At 49.4% G+C, this 16000-nt stretch overlaps 1 protein-coding gene across 4 annotated transcripts in view; it reads right to left on the bottom strand.

The window, feature by feature from the left end:
• The window catches only part of dnm1b (dynamin 1b), a 250550-nt gene that overhangs the window by 39253 nt on the left and 195297 nt on the right, over nt 1–16000 (bottom strand). The gene's annotated exons all lie outside the window — the stretch shown is intronic.

Below are 16000 nucleotides of genomic sequence, written 5' to 3'. Positions count from 1 at the left end.
TTCAAGACTGGGATCAATAGATTTTCAGGCATAAGGAATAAAGGGGCGTGGGGAGGGGCAGGAGAGCAGCAGAGTTGGGGCAGATGATCAGCCATGATCTTACTGAGTGGCAAACTAGGTTCGAAGGGCCAAATGGTCCTATTTTGCACTTTTTTTTTTAATCATCTCTGCCTGAACCCAATCTTACAAACCATAATCCCAACCCCAGCCAGATATCTATTCCGCTCCTCTTTGAAAGTATTAATAAACTCATGCTTCAACTTTTGTTCACTTTTTTTCTCATCAATTTCTTCCTAGTCTGCCTTCGTAATGAAAAACTGTGTTCCCTAATTCAGAACTACTTCTTAACCAAAGAGCTTGCTTCTATCGACAAAACATTCACACTTCCAGACCGCAGCGACTGTAAGTACAGGACGGAGCATCTTTCAAATGAAACACCAACCATGGGTATGCGTTTGGAAATCACTGAAGGAATGCATTCATTCAGTTTTATCAGCACACCAGAAGCCTAGGGATGGTCCCAGATAATGAATAGGGTCACTTCTACAAAGGCAAAACAGTGCAGATGCTGGAGTCTGACAGAAAAAAAGGAAATGCTGGAAATTCTCACCAGGTCTGGCAGAATCTGTGGACAGAAACAGAGTTAGCTGTTCAACTCTATGACCGAAAGATGTAAATTCTGACGACAGGTCACCGACTTAAAGCATTAACTCTGGGTGGGATTTTCCAGTCCCGCCTGCCGCGGGACCGGAAATTTCCGTCCAAGGTCAACGGACCTTTGGCTGGTCCGTCAAGTTTTCCATCCCCACCCCCCCCCCCGCAACTCCACAGGCAGGACCAGAAAATCCAGGCCTCTGTTGTTCTCCCTACAAATGCTGCCAGAGCTGGTGAGAATTTCCGGCATTTGCTGTGTTTATTAAGGTCTCTTTTAGTCTTGCCAACTCTAGTTGGGGATGTATTCCCGAAGGTTTCAGGATATAAGCATTCCATCTCCAGCCACCCTGCCACCATGTTCCCGGCAATGATCGTCCATTGTCATAGTGCCCCGCCTTCCTCAGCCAATAGGAAAGCAAATAGACTCTTCATTATCCCAATTGGATGGTTCTTGACTGTTAGTCAAACAACATTCCCTGCCCCATCTCCAATATCTGTATAATTAACGAACTAAAGCGTTCCAAGTAAATGACAAAAAATGCCCATTTTCTAATAGCCTCCAGGACTTTTCTCCAGAGATGTTGGAAACAGTGGCCAGGAGATCAATCTTTAATCGCTAGAGAATCCAGGGCAACCCTGGAGGGTTGGCAACCCCTAATCTCTTTCGAGGTGCAGGCTCAGGTAATCGTGTATTCTGAGTTCTCACTCAGACAGAGACTACACCTCAGTGATAAACACACAATAGTTTAACAGCCCCACAGTGCTCCCGAGACTGTTTATGGCTTCAACTTTGGCCGCCATTTGGCATTTCTCGCCAGAAAGTTCACCAGATTTGGGTGCCAGATTCCATCGTGGTGGTGAAGTTTATCAGCATTCCACATTGCAGCTTACATGTGAAGTTGTGAGGCCTACCTGTGCGAAGTACTGGGAGGGCGTCCCTGTACCCTCACACGCCACCAATTCCAGGAGAGGTAGGGAGGAATCATTTGGCTGTAAAATACTGTGGTTGCTTTGGAGGATAGCTTGTTCCCAGAGTACATGATACCAGTGTTGGCCTATAGCCAATATCCAGACGTGGCAGATTGGGAATCCATATGTGTCTCTTTGCATTTTGATTTCAGAAATAAAGATTGAGTGATAGACACTGCAAATAGGCGTGTGACCTCAGTTGTCATATTCGCATGGTGGATGACTGTGAACTTTAACCTTCTTGTGTGTTTATTGGTAAGGCAATGAAACAAGAGTATGTGGAGGCTTTATGATTGTTGTGACTGCTCTTGGTCACTTAATGATGGTAGATGCTTGTTAAATAAATATACACGTACTTGCATTATACGTAGGGCATTTTGTTTTTACTAAAATTAGTGCCTGAAACAGTCTGGCCCCAGTCACTCATGTGACTAGCCAGCAATTTCTATTGGCCAACACTGCTCCACACCAATGATACACAGTACAGTCAAAAGCACTTCTAAAAATATCACACACTAAGTACTCTGGGCATGCAGCTAATCAGAGGCTGGGATGACTTCAAATAGACAAATACCAATCCAGTGCCAAAAACAGTGCAAAAAGAAAACGGAAATGGTTTAAAATCATGCAGTTTGAATTTGGACATGCAAAAACTGGGATTAAAATGCTGGGGAAAAGAAAGACCCCAACCAGAAGAAACCCTCAAACTGGAAGAAAAGAGGAAAATTTTAGTTCCCTTTCAGAGGAAAGGAAGTACTTCTGGAGACAAATGAACCTACTTACATTTTCTTTATCCTGGGTGAAAGGTGATGCAAATTAAACCAATATAAGGAGGAAGAAAATTAATTTAGTGAATTAGTCACTCGTTTATCAACTAGGGGCAAGGAAAAAAAAATGAAAAGGTAAAGCACAGCATTGTTAGAGGTAGCAGAAACGGAGCACAGTTCCCCTCACCAAATAAAACGAGGCTTAAAGAGCAGCCGCCATGTCAAATTCAGACCAAACTCTTTGAAAGGACAGCAGTCAACTCCACTAGGGCCTTGTTGTTTTATTTCTTTTGATGGCCTGCAACACTTTGTTCCTTCAGTTGTCTCTCCTTGTTTCTTGACGTTGCCCATTGCTTAGTGCATTGAGCGGCTGTTTCTCCACCCCCCTCCCCGCAACCTGAGGTTACTTGGCCACAAAGGGCATCGCTGTCGAACGTGATGCTGCCCTCCCCTAGTGTCGCCATGGCCACACGCTTCAGCAGGAGCCAATGATCAGGAGGAAGAAACTTGGGTGATTTTCCCTTTCCCGGCCATGGATGTTCTCTTGGTTAAGATCAACAAACTCAACAAAAAGGTGGGAATGGGGGAGTGGAGTGAGGTGGATCAGACCTGGGATCTTCCTGGTTTTTTTTACATTTTTAAATTGTTTTTGAGCTGTGATGCCTGACACCATAATCAAGGGAGATGAGTGAGCAAGTAGGAGAAACTTAAGAGTGACCATGCTGAGCTGTTACCAGTATACCCTCACTGGCTGTCTCACCATTAGAACCCCTTCCGGCAATATTATTAGTTACTCACCTGCTTAAAAAACAAACTTGAGATGGGCCGTGGAACAGAAGGGCATTAAAGAATGTCTAGTGTGGTTCGACTGCTAAAGGAAAGGGACATTCTTTCCTTAAACGAAACTCTATCCAATTCATAACAGAGAACCTAAAGAAAGCCCATGCTTACTGCAGGGTATCAAGCGTGTTACTTATTGTTACAATTCTTTCCGTTCATTGAGCCGAGGAGTTGATGTGTCTGGAAAATCTAGCCATAGTTCAGGCCCAGCGCAGGTCCTCTGGCCCTGTAATAATTTAAAAGCTGTTCCTTTTTCAATATCCTCCAGTGCTGATGAAAGGTCATTGGCCTGAAACATTAACTCTGTTGTTTCTCCCTTCACAGATGCTGCCTGACCTGCTGAGTCTTCCCAGCATTTTCAGTTTTTATTTCAGATTTCCAGCTATCCGCAATACTTGGCTTTGGGTACAGCGGTGTTAGATTCAGAGTAACCAGCCCCAGGACAAAAAACTGCCCCCCTCCTACCCCCTCACCAACTACAACTGTGTGACATTTTATATTTTCCTTTATCAGCTGGCAACTGTTAAGTAGAATGGGCCTGTACGCTCTGGAGTTTAGAAGAATAAGAGTTGATCTAATTGAAACATAAAAGATTCAGAGAGGGCTTGATAGCGTAGATATTAAGAAGTTGTTTCCCCTGGCTGGGGAATCTAAAACTCAGGGTCACAGTCTCAGGAAAGGGGTCAGCCATTTTGGACTGAGATGAGGAGAAACCTCTTCACTCAGAGGGTTGTGAATATGTGGAATTCTCTACGCAAGAGAGCAGTGGATGCTCAGTTGATGAGTACAACCAAGATGGTTGTATATATGGTCTATTCCTGCTCCCATTTCTCATATTCTTATGTTCTATATTCCATGCTCAATCTCAGAAAGAGATTGCCAAGTTAGCGTTGTATTTTAGGGTTTGTGTTGTGGATTTGAAATCAAAGGGGACTGGGTTAACACTGACCAAACTCAGCTCACTTGGGCCCAGAGAGAGACTTCCATCCCATTATTCCAGATTGGATTTGAACGCAAATCCTAAAAGGTGTATACACAGTGTTATGACCCATTATACCACCCAGAATCTTATTCAATCCTCAAGCATCTCCCATGCAGTGTTGGCATAATGGATATTCCTATCAATTGCAATTCATGCTTCTTTTGTTACTTGATTATCCACTCAACAACATCTTGTATGTACATAGTGCCTTTTCACAATAGTGTTACCAATCAAAATTTTACACTGAGCCATATAAGGAGATATTTGGATAGATGACCAAAGCTTTGTCAAAGGGGTAGGCTTTAAGGAATGTCTTAAAGGAGGAAAGAGAAGTAGAGAGGTAGAGGGAGGGAATTCCAGAGCTTTGGGCCATGGCAGCTAAAGGCACAGCCGCCAATAATGTAGCAAATAAAATGGCCGATGCTCAAGAGGCTAGAATTGGAGAAATGCAGTGATCTGGGAGGTTGGAGAAGGTTATAGAGATAGGGCATCCAAAGTTGCCTGACAATTGTGGAGCTGGGTTAACAGCATAAATCCCAAGCCTCCTGTCTGCTAGACAAGAGCATCGTCTGACTCTCAGTTCCTGAAAAGTTATTTGAATAAATATAGTTAGGAGCCAGAGGTGGTTTTAAGTAATTTATATTTGTATTTATGGGTGTATATTTTTTATTTGTGCATTAAGGAAGGTGAAACCTGCATTTTGATTTCAGTTTAGGGTTTTGAGAGTTGGAGCCAGGAGGTCTCTAGGCCCTTTATGCATTTTTAATGAGGTTTTACACCTCTTGAGCTGAAGAACAGGATTACTAAGGGGAGGTTAGTAGCTTAGGGGAGTTAAATAAGGTAAAGGAAAAGGCTGTGCTGTTGCCTATTGACCCAGAGAGATAGACAGGAACAGAACGTAGTTTTTTAGTCAGTTGGTATGAGTGTACCAGAGGGTGAAGGCAGAAAAGAAAAAGGCTCTCTCTAGCTGGAAATGCTGCCAGACCGTTAAGGAACTCATATGTATTGCTTTAAAGTTAAAGTAATAGTGGATTTAGAGTGAGTTTTCTGGATATCTTAAGGTAGATACCAAGTGTGGAAGAGAAAATCTCTTTGCAACTAAACCAGCTCTACCCTTGGTGTGGAAATAGTGGTACAGCCTCACTGAAGTATTGGGTCTGTAAAGCTTATTGCTGGGGTAAAAGGGAAAGAGTGAGTTTGAATCATTTGTTCTCTTGGTGTTTGTATTGAAAATCTTTACAACATATTTGTTATCTAGTGTATTATAGTTAATGTTTCTTGTTTAATAAATGTTTTATCCTTTTATTAAAAAGTTAACAGCATACTCCTGTGAATTTGTTCAATAAGTACTCTACGGTTAAAAAAATATTTAAAATTATGATCCATCAAGCCAGGTTCCATTCTGACTTGTCCAGTAATAACACCGGCTGGGATCATAACAATATCAAGATTTTATTTATTAGATAATAAATGGTTTCCCTCAGTACACACAAGCCTGCAACACACTCTCCAAATCCATCAAACACTTATAAACTGTTCATGAGGATGGTATAATGGACTCAGAACAAATCCTGGAAGCAGGTTTCAAATAGGGTTGCCAACTTTGGTTAAGTGTATTCCAAGAGGTTTCATCACATCACTTGCCCCACACTCCAGCCATTAGTCAGCCAATGCATTCATCCTTGTAATGTACTGCCTTTCTATGCCATCATGCTTGACTGTCAGCCAAACAGCATTTTTTTCCCCCACTTTCAATATTTTTTATGTCTGGTAAAGAGAAATGTTCAAACAAAATGACAAAAAGAACAATCTTTTCTCATATCCTGATGATTTTTCGCCAGGGTTGCACACAGCAGTGCCCTGGGTGTTTAAACTTCAATTCCAGAAGACTCCAGGCCAATACTGGAGGGTTGGCAACCCTAGTTTCGAATTGAGCTCAGGGAAGCAGGCGGAGAAGCCTCCTCTCACTACTGACCGTGAGGGAGTTTTTATATCAAATGAATTTAAGGGCAACTCAACCTATCTTGGTTTACTTTTATTGGCCCTGAACTTCCGTGGAATGGCAGTCGGAGTTGGAATGCCACCACATTCCTATTTTCTTACCTTAAGATCCAGCCGCTCCTTTCTCCCTCGACCTTCCGACTCAGACCAGGTGAGTACAGCGCAGGGCAGCGGGTGACCGAGGCCTAGTGTCGAGGGCAGGAGGGTCGGAGGTAAGGGAGCCACACTCCCATTTCTACAGCACTAGCTACTGTAAAGCAGGTGGGTTTAACATTCCAGCCACTTTGAGAAGCCAGGGGAGCAGGTAAGCTTGTAAATTAAGTGGGTAGGATTGAGGGGTGGAGTTGGTTGGTTGATGGGAGGGGCTGGGGGGGGGTGGGTAAAGAGGGTGGGAAAATCGGTTACTGGGGGTTGGTGGGGCGGGGGGTCAGTGGAGTGCGGTGGATATTGGGTGGTCAATGTAGTCAGGGGGAGTGGAGCATAGTTGAGAGTGTCCCATAGTTCTGTGGGGCGGGACAGAGGGGTAATCGAGAAGGCATTGGGGATAGTTGGGGGGGGAGGGGAGGTTCGGGCGGGGTCAGTACTATAGTTACCCATGGGTTAGAAGTGGTTTTTAATTCTTCCAACTATTCCTGGGTTATTATTTTGGTAAGACAGTCAGAACCATCCGAAGTTTGCAATTTATACTACACTTTCGGATGGTTCCAATTGCAGGGAAATTTCCCAACGGAAGTTTGAACTTCCCGGGTAATTGCCGTGCAATCCTTACCTGGAGACTTCCAGGGGAGTTCCCCAGCGCATCTTTGGGGTATCCTGAAGCCCAGAGGTCACAGTCATTATTTTTTATTTGGAGAATGCTGGCAATGATGCATCTCCACTCACCCTTAGTGGCTCGCTAGACCATTTCAGGATGCTGAAAGTCGGCTGTATAGTGTGGGATGGGGGTCATAAGTGGGTGAGACTGGTGAGGAGTGGGAAACCCCTTTCTTCAGAGCCATTAATGAACCAGTGGGATTTTACAATAACTGTAGTTTTAATGGTCATTACCCCAAATCTGGCATCAGGTGACATTGTGAAATGAAAACACAAAGAGCAGGTCTGTTGCAATCTGAGAGAGAAGAGGAGGGAGAAAAAGAGAAAGATAGAGAGAGAAAGATCCGGAGACAAGGGGTGATAAAGAGAAAGGAAACAAGAGTTCAGAGTAGGAGAGGGAGAGGAGACTACTGAAAGGAAAAAAGATGGAGCAAGAGAAAAAAGAGAAAAAAACAAAAGAAAATGAAAAAAGAGAAGACAGGGAGTGTGGGCATTGAGAGCGCGAGAGAGAGAGAGTGTGCTTGCAAGAGTATGTGAGAGAGAGAGAGAGAGAATGAGAATGTGGGTGCATGTGTTTCAGTGTGTGTGTGTATGCCTGTGTGTGTGAGAGAGTAAGAATGTACATGTGTGTGGGTAGAATTTTTCACTGAGCGGGCGGGCGTGTGACCAACCCGCTTGAGCTTAAAATAACCCATGATGATGTCGGGCGAGCGTCCCGATGTCATCATGCACTCGCGCCTGCCCACCAACCGAAATATTGCGCGAGTGTCAGAGCCGTGCCCACCATCAATTATGAGGCCAGTTAAGGCCATTAAAAAGGCAATTAAGGTAGATTTTATGTATTTCCCGAGTCAGACTCACTCGAAACGTTAACTCTGTTTTTCTCTCCACAGACGCTATTGGACCTGCTGAGTTTTTCCAACATTTTCTGTTTTTGTTTCAGGTTTCAAGCATCTGCAGTATTTTGCTTTTAAGGTAGATTTTATGTTGCCGGTGCAATTTTGTGCTCGTCACATGGGCAAAAGGGGCAGGCGGGCAGCCGGCAATTTGCTAAACCTCATCCAAGGGCGGGATAAAAAGGGTCAGCAGCACTGCCAGTGTGAGTAGTAAGGAGATTCGAAGAGACCTTGCTGCTGGTTGCATATTGATACTTGGCTGCTTCATCTCTGTTTTGTGTTTCATTCTTAGCATTTCCAGGCTTCATTTCAGGACTTATTTCCAAGGCCCCCGGAGGATTCAGACCGTGTGGACCCTTCCAGGTATCAGACAGCCTTCCCTTACCCTGGTAACGGGGATTGTGGTCTCCACTGGTGGCATCTCCTCTGAGGAGGAAGAGAGGGTCAGAAGAGAGAGGAGGCCAGGTGTCCAAGTGCAGTTTCCAGGGGAGGAACCCATGGGAGGAGAGGCGCAGGCACAAGGGGTGCAGGGCCAGCAGGAAGTCCAAGGTGGAAGGGGCTGCAGAAGACGCACTATCCTGCTGCCAGGGTTTACAGGCAGTGATGCAGTTGCCTCAATATGTCCGAGGTACAATACCAAAGGAGGTTCCGTCTCTCAAGGGAGACCGTGACTTCCATCTGTCCAATGATTGGGCCTGAGGTCAGCTCCGACTGTGTGGGTGGACACCCCATGCCAGTGGCTCTGAAGGTCAGTGGCCCTCAACTTCTATACCTCCGGCTCTTTCCAGGGCTCAGTGGGGGATCTGTGTGGAGTCTCCCAGTCAGCTGTCTACAGTTCGGTCAAGCTGGTGACAGAAGCTCTGTTCAGGCGGGTCCTGACCTTTATTGTTTACCATACGGACGAGGCCAGGCAGGCTGAGCGAGTCAGAGGCTTTGCAGCGATTGCTGGAATCCCGTGTCCAGGGTGTAATCGACTGCACATGTGGCCATCAAGACACCAGCGGGTCAGCCGGGTGCCTTCGTCAACAGGAAGGGCTTCCACTCCATGAACGTGCAGATAGTGTGTGATCACAGGATGCTGATTCTACAAGTCTGTGCAAGGTACCCAGGCAGCTCCCATGACGCTTACATCCTGAGACACTCCCATGTGCCGGGGCTCTTCAGTGCTCCAGCCCGGCTGGATGGATGGCTGCTAGGTGACCAGGGCTATTCGTCGAAGAGGTGGCTCATGATGCCTCTCCGCCACCCAAGAACAGAGGCAGAGAAACCTTACAATAGGAGTCACGTCTTCACAAGGGCGGTGGTAGGCACGCTTCCAATACCTGGATCGTTCATAGGCCACACTCCAATACCCCCCCGAGTGGGTGTCACTGACTGTGGAGAGCACAACATGCAACCACTATCTGGCACTGGCAAGGGGGGACCCAGTGGAGGAAGAGGATCTTGACGCAGCTCCACAGGCCACTGAGGATGAATCCAGTAGTGAGTCTGAAGAGGAGCACGGTGAGGAGAACACTGAGGGCGTGGAGGCAGACCCTCTGTAACCTCCAGGGAGGCAGGGACACCAGAGATGCCTTAATCCAACACTCCTTCAGCTAGGCTGCCAAAGATCTGCTCCCACCTCATGCCAGTGCCGCTGCCTCCATCCCTGGTGTCTGAAATGACCCTTTCATTTGCTCCCAAAGTCCACTCAGTGCCTGTGCAATAAAATATCCAGCCACTCACGTCCAGCATTACACACTGGCTTACCCTGCATCGGAAAGAAAAAAGGTGAAGCATACTCAGGCCATCAGGACCAAAGCAAATTTAATGTTATTGTCACATTGAATGCATAATGACATTACCATTACCATTGTCCACACCAGCAGACATATAAACCAAACATAAATGAACAGAAAATCATCCATGACCTGTCCCTCTTGTGCTTATGGTGCCTTTAAGTTACGTTTCTGAATGCTACATCTTGGTGCCCCTCCATCGCTAGCTCCTGCATTGGAGACAGGCTGCTGGCTCTGCTGCCTTGTTGGCCTTGATGACCTTGGTGGTCGTCCTCTGACCCGTGGAGCCTGTGCTGGCCCCCACTGTCATGGCTGCATCTCCCCAGTCATTATAGCCTCATCAGATTCCAACGGTCACTGGTGGAGGAGCTGCTGCCATCATCCAGAGCGCCCTAAGACGAGCCCGCAGAGATGACAAACAGCTTGTGCACTAACGTGAGGTCACCCTGGACCTCCCTGCTTGCCCTTAATGGACGGGCATCTAGCTGGGATACTGGGTGCCTCATCCATCTCCCACACTGGCACTCACCACCTAAGGTGTGTGAGGGTTTGCAGGCCTGAGCACAACCCACGAACCCCTAATTCTGTCCCTGGAGCTGCCTCTCCCTGAGAGATGCCACTCTGTCAATGGAGGAGGCAGTGCGCTCGACCAGGATGGTCAACGCAGTGCTCGCGCTCCGCATGGCACGGAGACCCTCATGGATCTCCGCCAGATCCTCCTGTACATCCCGCCGGACATCGAACATCTGCCGCCCAATGGGCAACTCCAGGGGCTCATCAGCTGCCTCTGACTCAGCATCGTCCTGGTCCCCAGCACTCCTCCGACTGCCGGCGCCCTGGGCACTCTCTGCCTCTGCCTGCACCTCAAGCGAGTGTGAAGTGCCCTCACCGCTGTGCGCCAACATTTTAGCCGCCGATCTAAGGCCCACCGAGGCGCTGGTGCCTGGTTCAGGGAGCGGGTGTGATGCAGGTCAAGTGAAGCCCGGTGGTCCTCCAGTGTCAGGGGTGGCCCTTCGGGGTCCAGAGAGCAACTGCGTGCTGGCAAATCTAGGGGAGAACAAGGATATGTCATTGGTTAAAGTCACCGCACTGTCACTGTGCCAGGCATCCTGCTGAGACAATGGAGATCTGCATCATGGTGCCATCGTCTTTCAATGATCAATGGGGACTCCAGGTTTGAGGCTCCTGTCAGTGAAGAGACTGCACTAGAATGGTTACACAATCCAAAACTCTCACCTCTGTGCACTGCACTCTCACCTTCGTCCAGCACCCCAACCTCTCCACACCCAGTTGCCTGTGGAGTGTGCCGGCTCTCCAGCTCAAGGGCATCCTGCTCGAACCTGGTGAGCAGCAGCAGGTTGGGTGGGCCTCTGCCTGTCCATGACCTCTCCAATTGGTTATGGCTCGTCTTCTCCTGAAAGGACAGAGGAGTTTTGTTTAGTCCACTCTCTACCTGCAGCGCCATTGCAACCTGGCCATCCCCAACTGAGGAACACCTCCCAGGGCACATCCAGGTCGTGGCCCTCGAGCCGCAAGGCACTCAGTCCAAGCAGCCGGGGCTCACCCCCTTTGGCCAGCTCCGGTGTCACTGACAGTTGTCACTCAGATTCTAGCACCTCTGAGGTCCACGGGGAGTTGGCCAGACCATAACAGTTCTGCACACTGACCCACGCCAACACGGTACTCACCCTTCCTGGGCGCAGAGGGTCATTGAACCTCTTCCAGCACTGCACCCATATGTGCCACACCATGTCATGGCTGCTCACCAGCGCTGCAGCCTCCTCCCATTCGCTCTTTGTGAGGTGTGGTGGCCTCCTCCTCCCATCTCTGGGAACAAGGGTGTCCCTCCTGGCAGCCACCTCCTCCAGGAGGACCACGAGGCACTTATCCAGAAAGCAAGGGGGCTGAGTGCCCACCCAATCTGCCCTCCCGCCTGGCATCTCCAACCGCACTTGACACACTTGAGTTTACTAACACAGAACAGATGTTCTTCCGGGGCAGCCTTCCAGGGCTGCCTGTGCCAATTTTAAACCAGCTGCCGAGTTGTCATTGGACCCAGCAGCCGACAGGCCCTCCACCCCCTCTCAGCCCTTCCCAGCGAGTGGGAAGCTGCGTTTCACGCTGGGCAGGCCTTAATTGGCCCATCAGCATGAAATCGTGGTCAGGGGCCAATCGCAAACTCAAAATCCTGCCACCTGTGTGAGACCAAGAGAGCGAGTGTGTGAGAGAGCGTGTGAGAGCGAGAGAGCGTGTGAGAGCGTGTGAGAGCGAGAGAGCGTGTGAGAGCGAGAGAGCGTGTGAGAGCGAGAGAGCGTGTGAGAGCGAGAGAGCGAGTGTGTGTGAGCGAGAGAGCGAGTGTGTGTGAGCGAGAGAGCGAGTGTGTGTGAGCGAGAGAGCGAGTGTGTGTGAGCGAGAGAGCGAGTGTGTGTGAGCGAGAGAGCGAGTGTGTGTGAGCGAGAGAGCGAGTGTGTGTGAGCGAGAGAGCGAGTGTGTGTGAGCGAGAGAGCGAGTGTGTGTGAGCGAGAGAGCGAGTGTGTGTGAGCGAGAGAGCGAGTGTGTGTGAGCGAGAGAGCGAGTGTGTGTGAGCGAGAGAGCGAGTGTGTGTGAGCGAGAGAGCGAGTGTGTGTGAGCGAGAGAGCGAGTGTGTGTGAGCGAGAGAGCGAGTGTGTGTGAGCGAGAGAGCGAGTGTGTGTGAGCGAGAGAGCGAGTGTGTGTGAGCGAGAGAGCGAGTGTGTGTGAGAGCGAGAGCGAGTGTGTGTGTGAGAGCGAGAGCGAGTGTGTGTGAGAGCGAGAGCGAGTGTGTGTGAGAGCGAGAGCGAGTGTGTGTGAGAGCGAGAGCGAGTGTGTGTGAGAGCGAGAGCGAGTGTGTGTGAGAGCGAGAGCGAGTGTGTGTGAGAGCGAGAGCGAGTGTGTGTGAGAGCGAGAGCGAGTGTGTGTGAGAGCGAGAGCGTGAGAGAGCGGGAGCGTGTGAGAGCGAGTGTGTGTGAGAGCAAGGGAGCGAGTGTGTGAGAGCGAGAGTGTGTGAGAGCGAGAGAGCGAGTGTGTGTGAGAGCGAGAGCGCGAGAGCGTGTGAGAGCGAGAGAGCAAGTGTGTGTGTGAGAGCGAGAGCGTGTGAGAGCGAGAGAGAGAGAGCGTGTGAGAGCGAGAGAGAGCGTGTGAGAGCGAGAGAGAGAGCGTGTGAGAGCGAGAGAGAGAGCGTGTGAGAGAGTGCGTGAGAGAGTGCGAGAGCGTGAGAGGGAGAGCATGTGAGAGAGAGAGTGCGAGTGTGTGTGAGAGCGAGAGCGTGTGAGAGCGAGAGCGTGTGAGAGCGAGAGCGAGAGCGTGTGAGAGCGAGAGCGTGTGAGAGCGAGAGCGTGTGAGAGCGAGAGCGTGTGAGAGCGAGAGCGTGTGAGAGCGAGAGCGAGAGCGTGTGTGTGTGAGAGCGAGAGCGTGTGAGAGCGAGAGCGTGTGAGAGAGAGAGTGCGAGAGCGTGAGAGCGAGAGCGTGTGAGAGAGAGAGTGCGAGTGTGTGTGAGAGCGAGAGCGTGTGAGAGCGAGAGCGTGCGAGAGCGAGAGCGTGCGAGAGCGAGAGCGTGCGAGAGCGAGAGCGTGCGAGAGCGAGAGCGTGTGAGAGCGAGAGCGTGTGAGAGCGAGAGCGTGTGAGAGGGAGAGCGAGAGAGCGAGTGTGTGACAGCGAGAGAGCGAGTGTGTGTGACAGCGAGGGAGCGAGTGTGTGTGACAGCGAGGGAGCGAGTGTGTGTGACAGCGAGGGAGCGAGTGTGTGTGACAGCGAGGGAGCGAGTGTGTGTGACAGCGAGGGAGCGAGTGTGTGTGACAGCGAGGGAGCGAGTGTGTGTGACAGCGAGGGAGCGAGTGTGTGTGACAGCGAGGGAGCGAGTGTGTGTGACAGCGAGGGAGCGAGTGTGTGTGACAGCGAGGGAGCGAGTGTGTGTGACAGCGAGGGAGCGAGTGTGTGTGACAGCGAGGGAGCGAGTGTGTGTGACAGCGAGGGAGCGAGTGTGTGTGACAGCGAGGGAGCGAGTGTGTGTGACAGCGAGGGAGCGAGTGTGTGTGACAGCGAGGGAGCGAGTGTGTGTGACAGCGAGGGAGCGAGTGTGTGTGACAGCGAGGGAGCGAGTGTGTGTGACAGCGAGGGAGCGAGTGTGTGTGACAGCGAGGGAGCGAGTGTGTGTGACAGCGAGTGCGTGTGAGAGCGAGAGCGAGTGTGCGTGAGAGCGAGCGAGCGTGTGAGAGCGAGAAAGCGAGTGTGTATGAGTGAGAGCGAGTGAGTGAGAGAGCGAGTGTTGTCAGTGTGCATGCGAGAGAGCGCGAGGGCACGGGCGTGGGTGAGAGTGAGCGTGAGAGAAAGTGAGAGTGAGAGAGAGTGTGTGACATAGTGAACGAGAGTGTGTGTGTGTATTTATACGTGTAGAGAGAGCGTGAGAGTGAGTGAGTGTGTATGTGTGTGTCTCTGAGAGAGAGAGAGTGGGCGTGAGAGAGAGTGGGCGTGAGAGGGAGTGGGCATGAGAGGGAGTGAGTGTGTGTGTGTGTGAAAGAGTGAGAGTGATTGACAGTGAGTGTGTAAGTTTGTGTGTGTGTGCGCGCGCGTGAGAGAGCGTGTAGAGAGACGGAGTGTGAGACAGAGTGTGTGAGCGAGTGAGCGTGTGTGAAAGTGTGCATGTGTGAGTGTGAGAGTGTGTGTGTGTGTATGTATGCATGTGCGTGTGTGTATGTGTTGCATGCTTTCTGCTTATTTTTCTTTTTAAAAATTAACGTAACAGGAAAGTTGGTCCCTTTCATCATTGTTTACGGTTTGCCTTTGTGCTGTAATGAAGTAGTGATGTGGACAGGACTGTTGTCTACCAGATGTAAGCACTGAATCTCATGGAAAGAATGACACAGTTTCCTATTGTGCAGGGAGACCCAGGTTGAAACATTCAGCAGGGACGCTGCCAGATTTCAATCAGCAACATCATTTAACATGAGAAAGAGGGAGGGCCACAAGGGAGGTGGGGGAGGGGGTAGCAGGAGATACTGATTTACAAATATTTGCACGTAAATTCTCAGGCAGAGTGTGTGCTTGTCTGACTAAAGCTAAATAATTTCCCTGTTGAGTGTGGTCCTGCCTTCATTCCAGACGCTTTGACAGCAGTCCCAAGTATGAGGATTTTGGAAAGATCACTCATAAGTCAGGAGTTCTAACAGGCTCACTCCCTCATTCCAACCCACCGACAAATTACTTGCCAGTCGATAAACAAATAGAAAGTGATTCTGAAGTAAAAGTAAAATGACTTGGAAAATGTTAACATTACAGTTCCCTCCTGAAAGGTCTCCTTTCAGTTTGCCTCCATCTAGGAATATTTGCGTTTATATAGCACCTTTCACAACTTCAGGACATCGCAAAGCCCTTTACAGCCAATAGAGTATTTTTGAAGTGTAGTCACTGTTGTAGTGAAAGAAACACGGCAGCCAGTGTGTGCACAGCAAGCTCCCACAAACAGCAGTGATCTAAGTTTAACCTCCTGAAGAGGAGTCTTACGGACTTGAAACGTTAACTCCGTTTCTCCCTCCACAGATGCTGCCAGACCTGCTGAGTCTTTTTTCCCCCCAGCATTTTCTGTTTTTATTGCGGATTTCCAGCAGCCGCGGTATTTTGCCTCCATCCTAATTTTAATCATGTTGGATGAGGGATGAATGTTGGTCAGGATATTAGGGAGAACGCCCCGGCTCTTCTTCAAAACATAATGCCAAGGGATCTTTAAACCCTCTCAGGTGGTTGCTAATGTCTCAGCTGAAAGACGGCACCACTGACAGTGCAGGATTCCCTCAGTACTGAAACTGGGGAGTTTCAGCTGAGACTGTGCGCTAAGGGACTTGAGCAATTGGGGCTTCTCTCTGAGGTGAGAGTGTAGCTCACTGAGCTAAGGTTGACAGATTGATTTAGGAGCAATTACTCTGAGCTTTGCGCAGTGAGTGAATACACTTCCCAGTGCAGGAAGGTCCCAGGTCTGTGCTGAGTTAAGGCAGAGCGACAGGAAGGAAATTATATTAGGCCTCAATTTCATTCCTTCCCTCCCACCCACCATGAAAGTGAACCAAAGGATAAATTAGCAAAGGTTTCTGCTCCTGTGTGCTGACAACTGCTCCTTACCAGAAGGTGTGAGTGTGCAGATGTCAGGTTAATTGGGCTCGACTGTGATGCCCCCACAGTCAAACAACCTGCCAACACGAATGCTCACAGAGGAAAAATGGAACCACTTGGGCTCGGAACCAGAATTCTACTGTAGCAGAATTGGCTTCTAGATGAGGAGAGAGGCGGAGG

This window comes from Cetorhinus maximus, chromosome 10 (genome assembly GCF_964194155.1).
Source record: "Cetorhinus maximus chromosome 10, sCetMax3.hap1.1, whole genome shotgun sequence".
Taxonomy (NCBI): Eukaryota; Metazoa; Chordata; class Chondrichthyes; order Lamniformes; family Cetorhinidae; genus Cetorhinus; species Cetorhinus maximus.
This window is presented reverse-complemented; position numbering and strand designations above follow the sequence as displayed.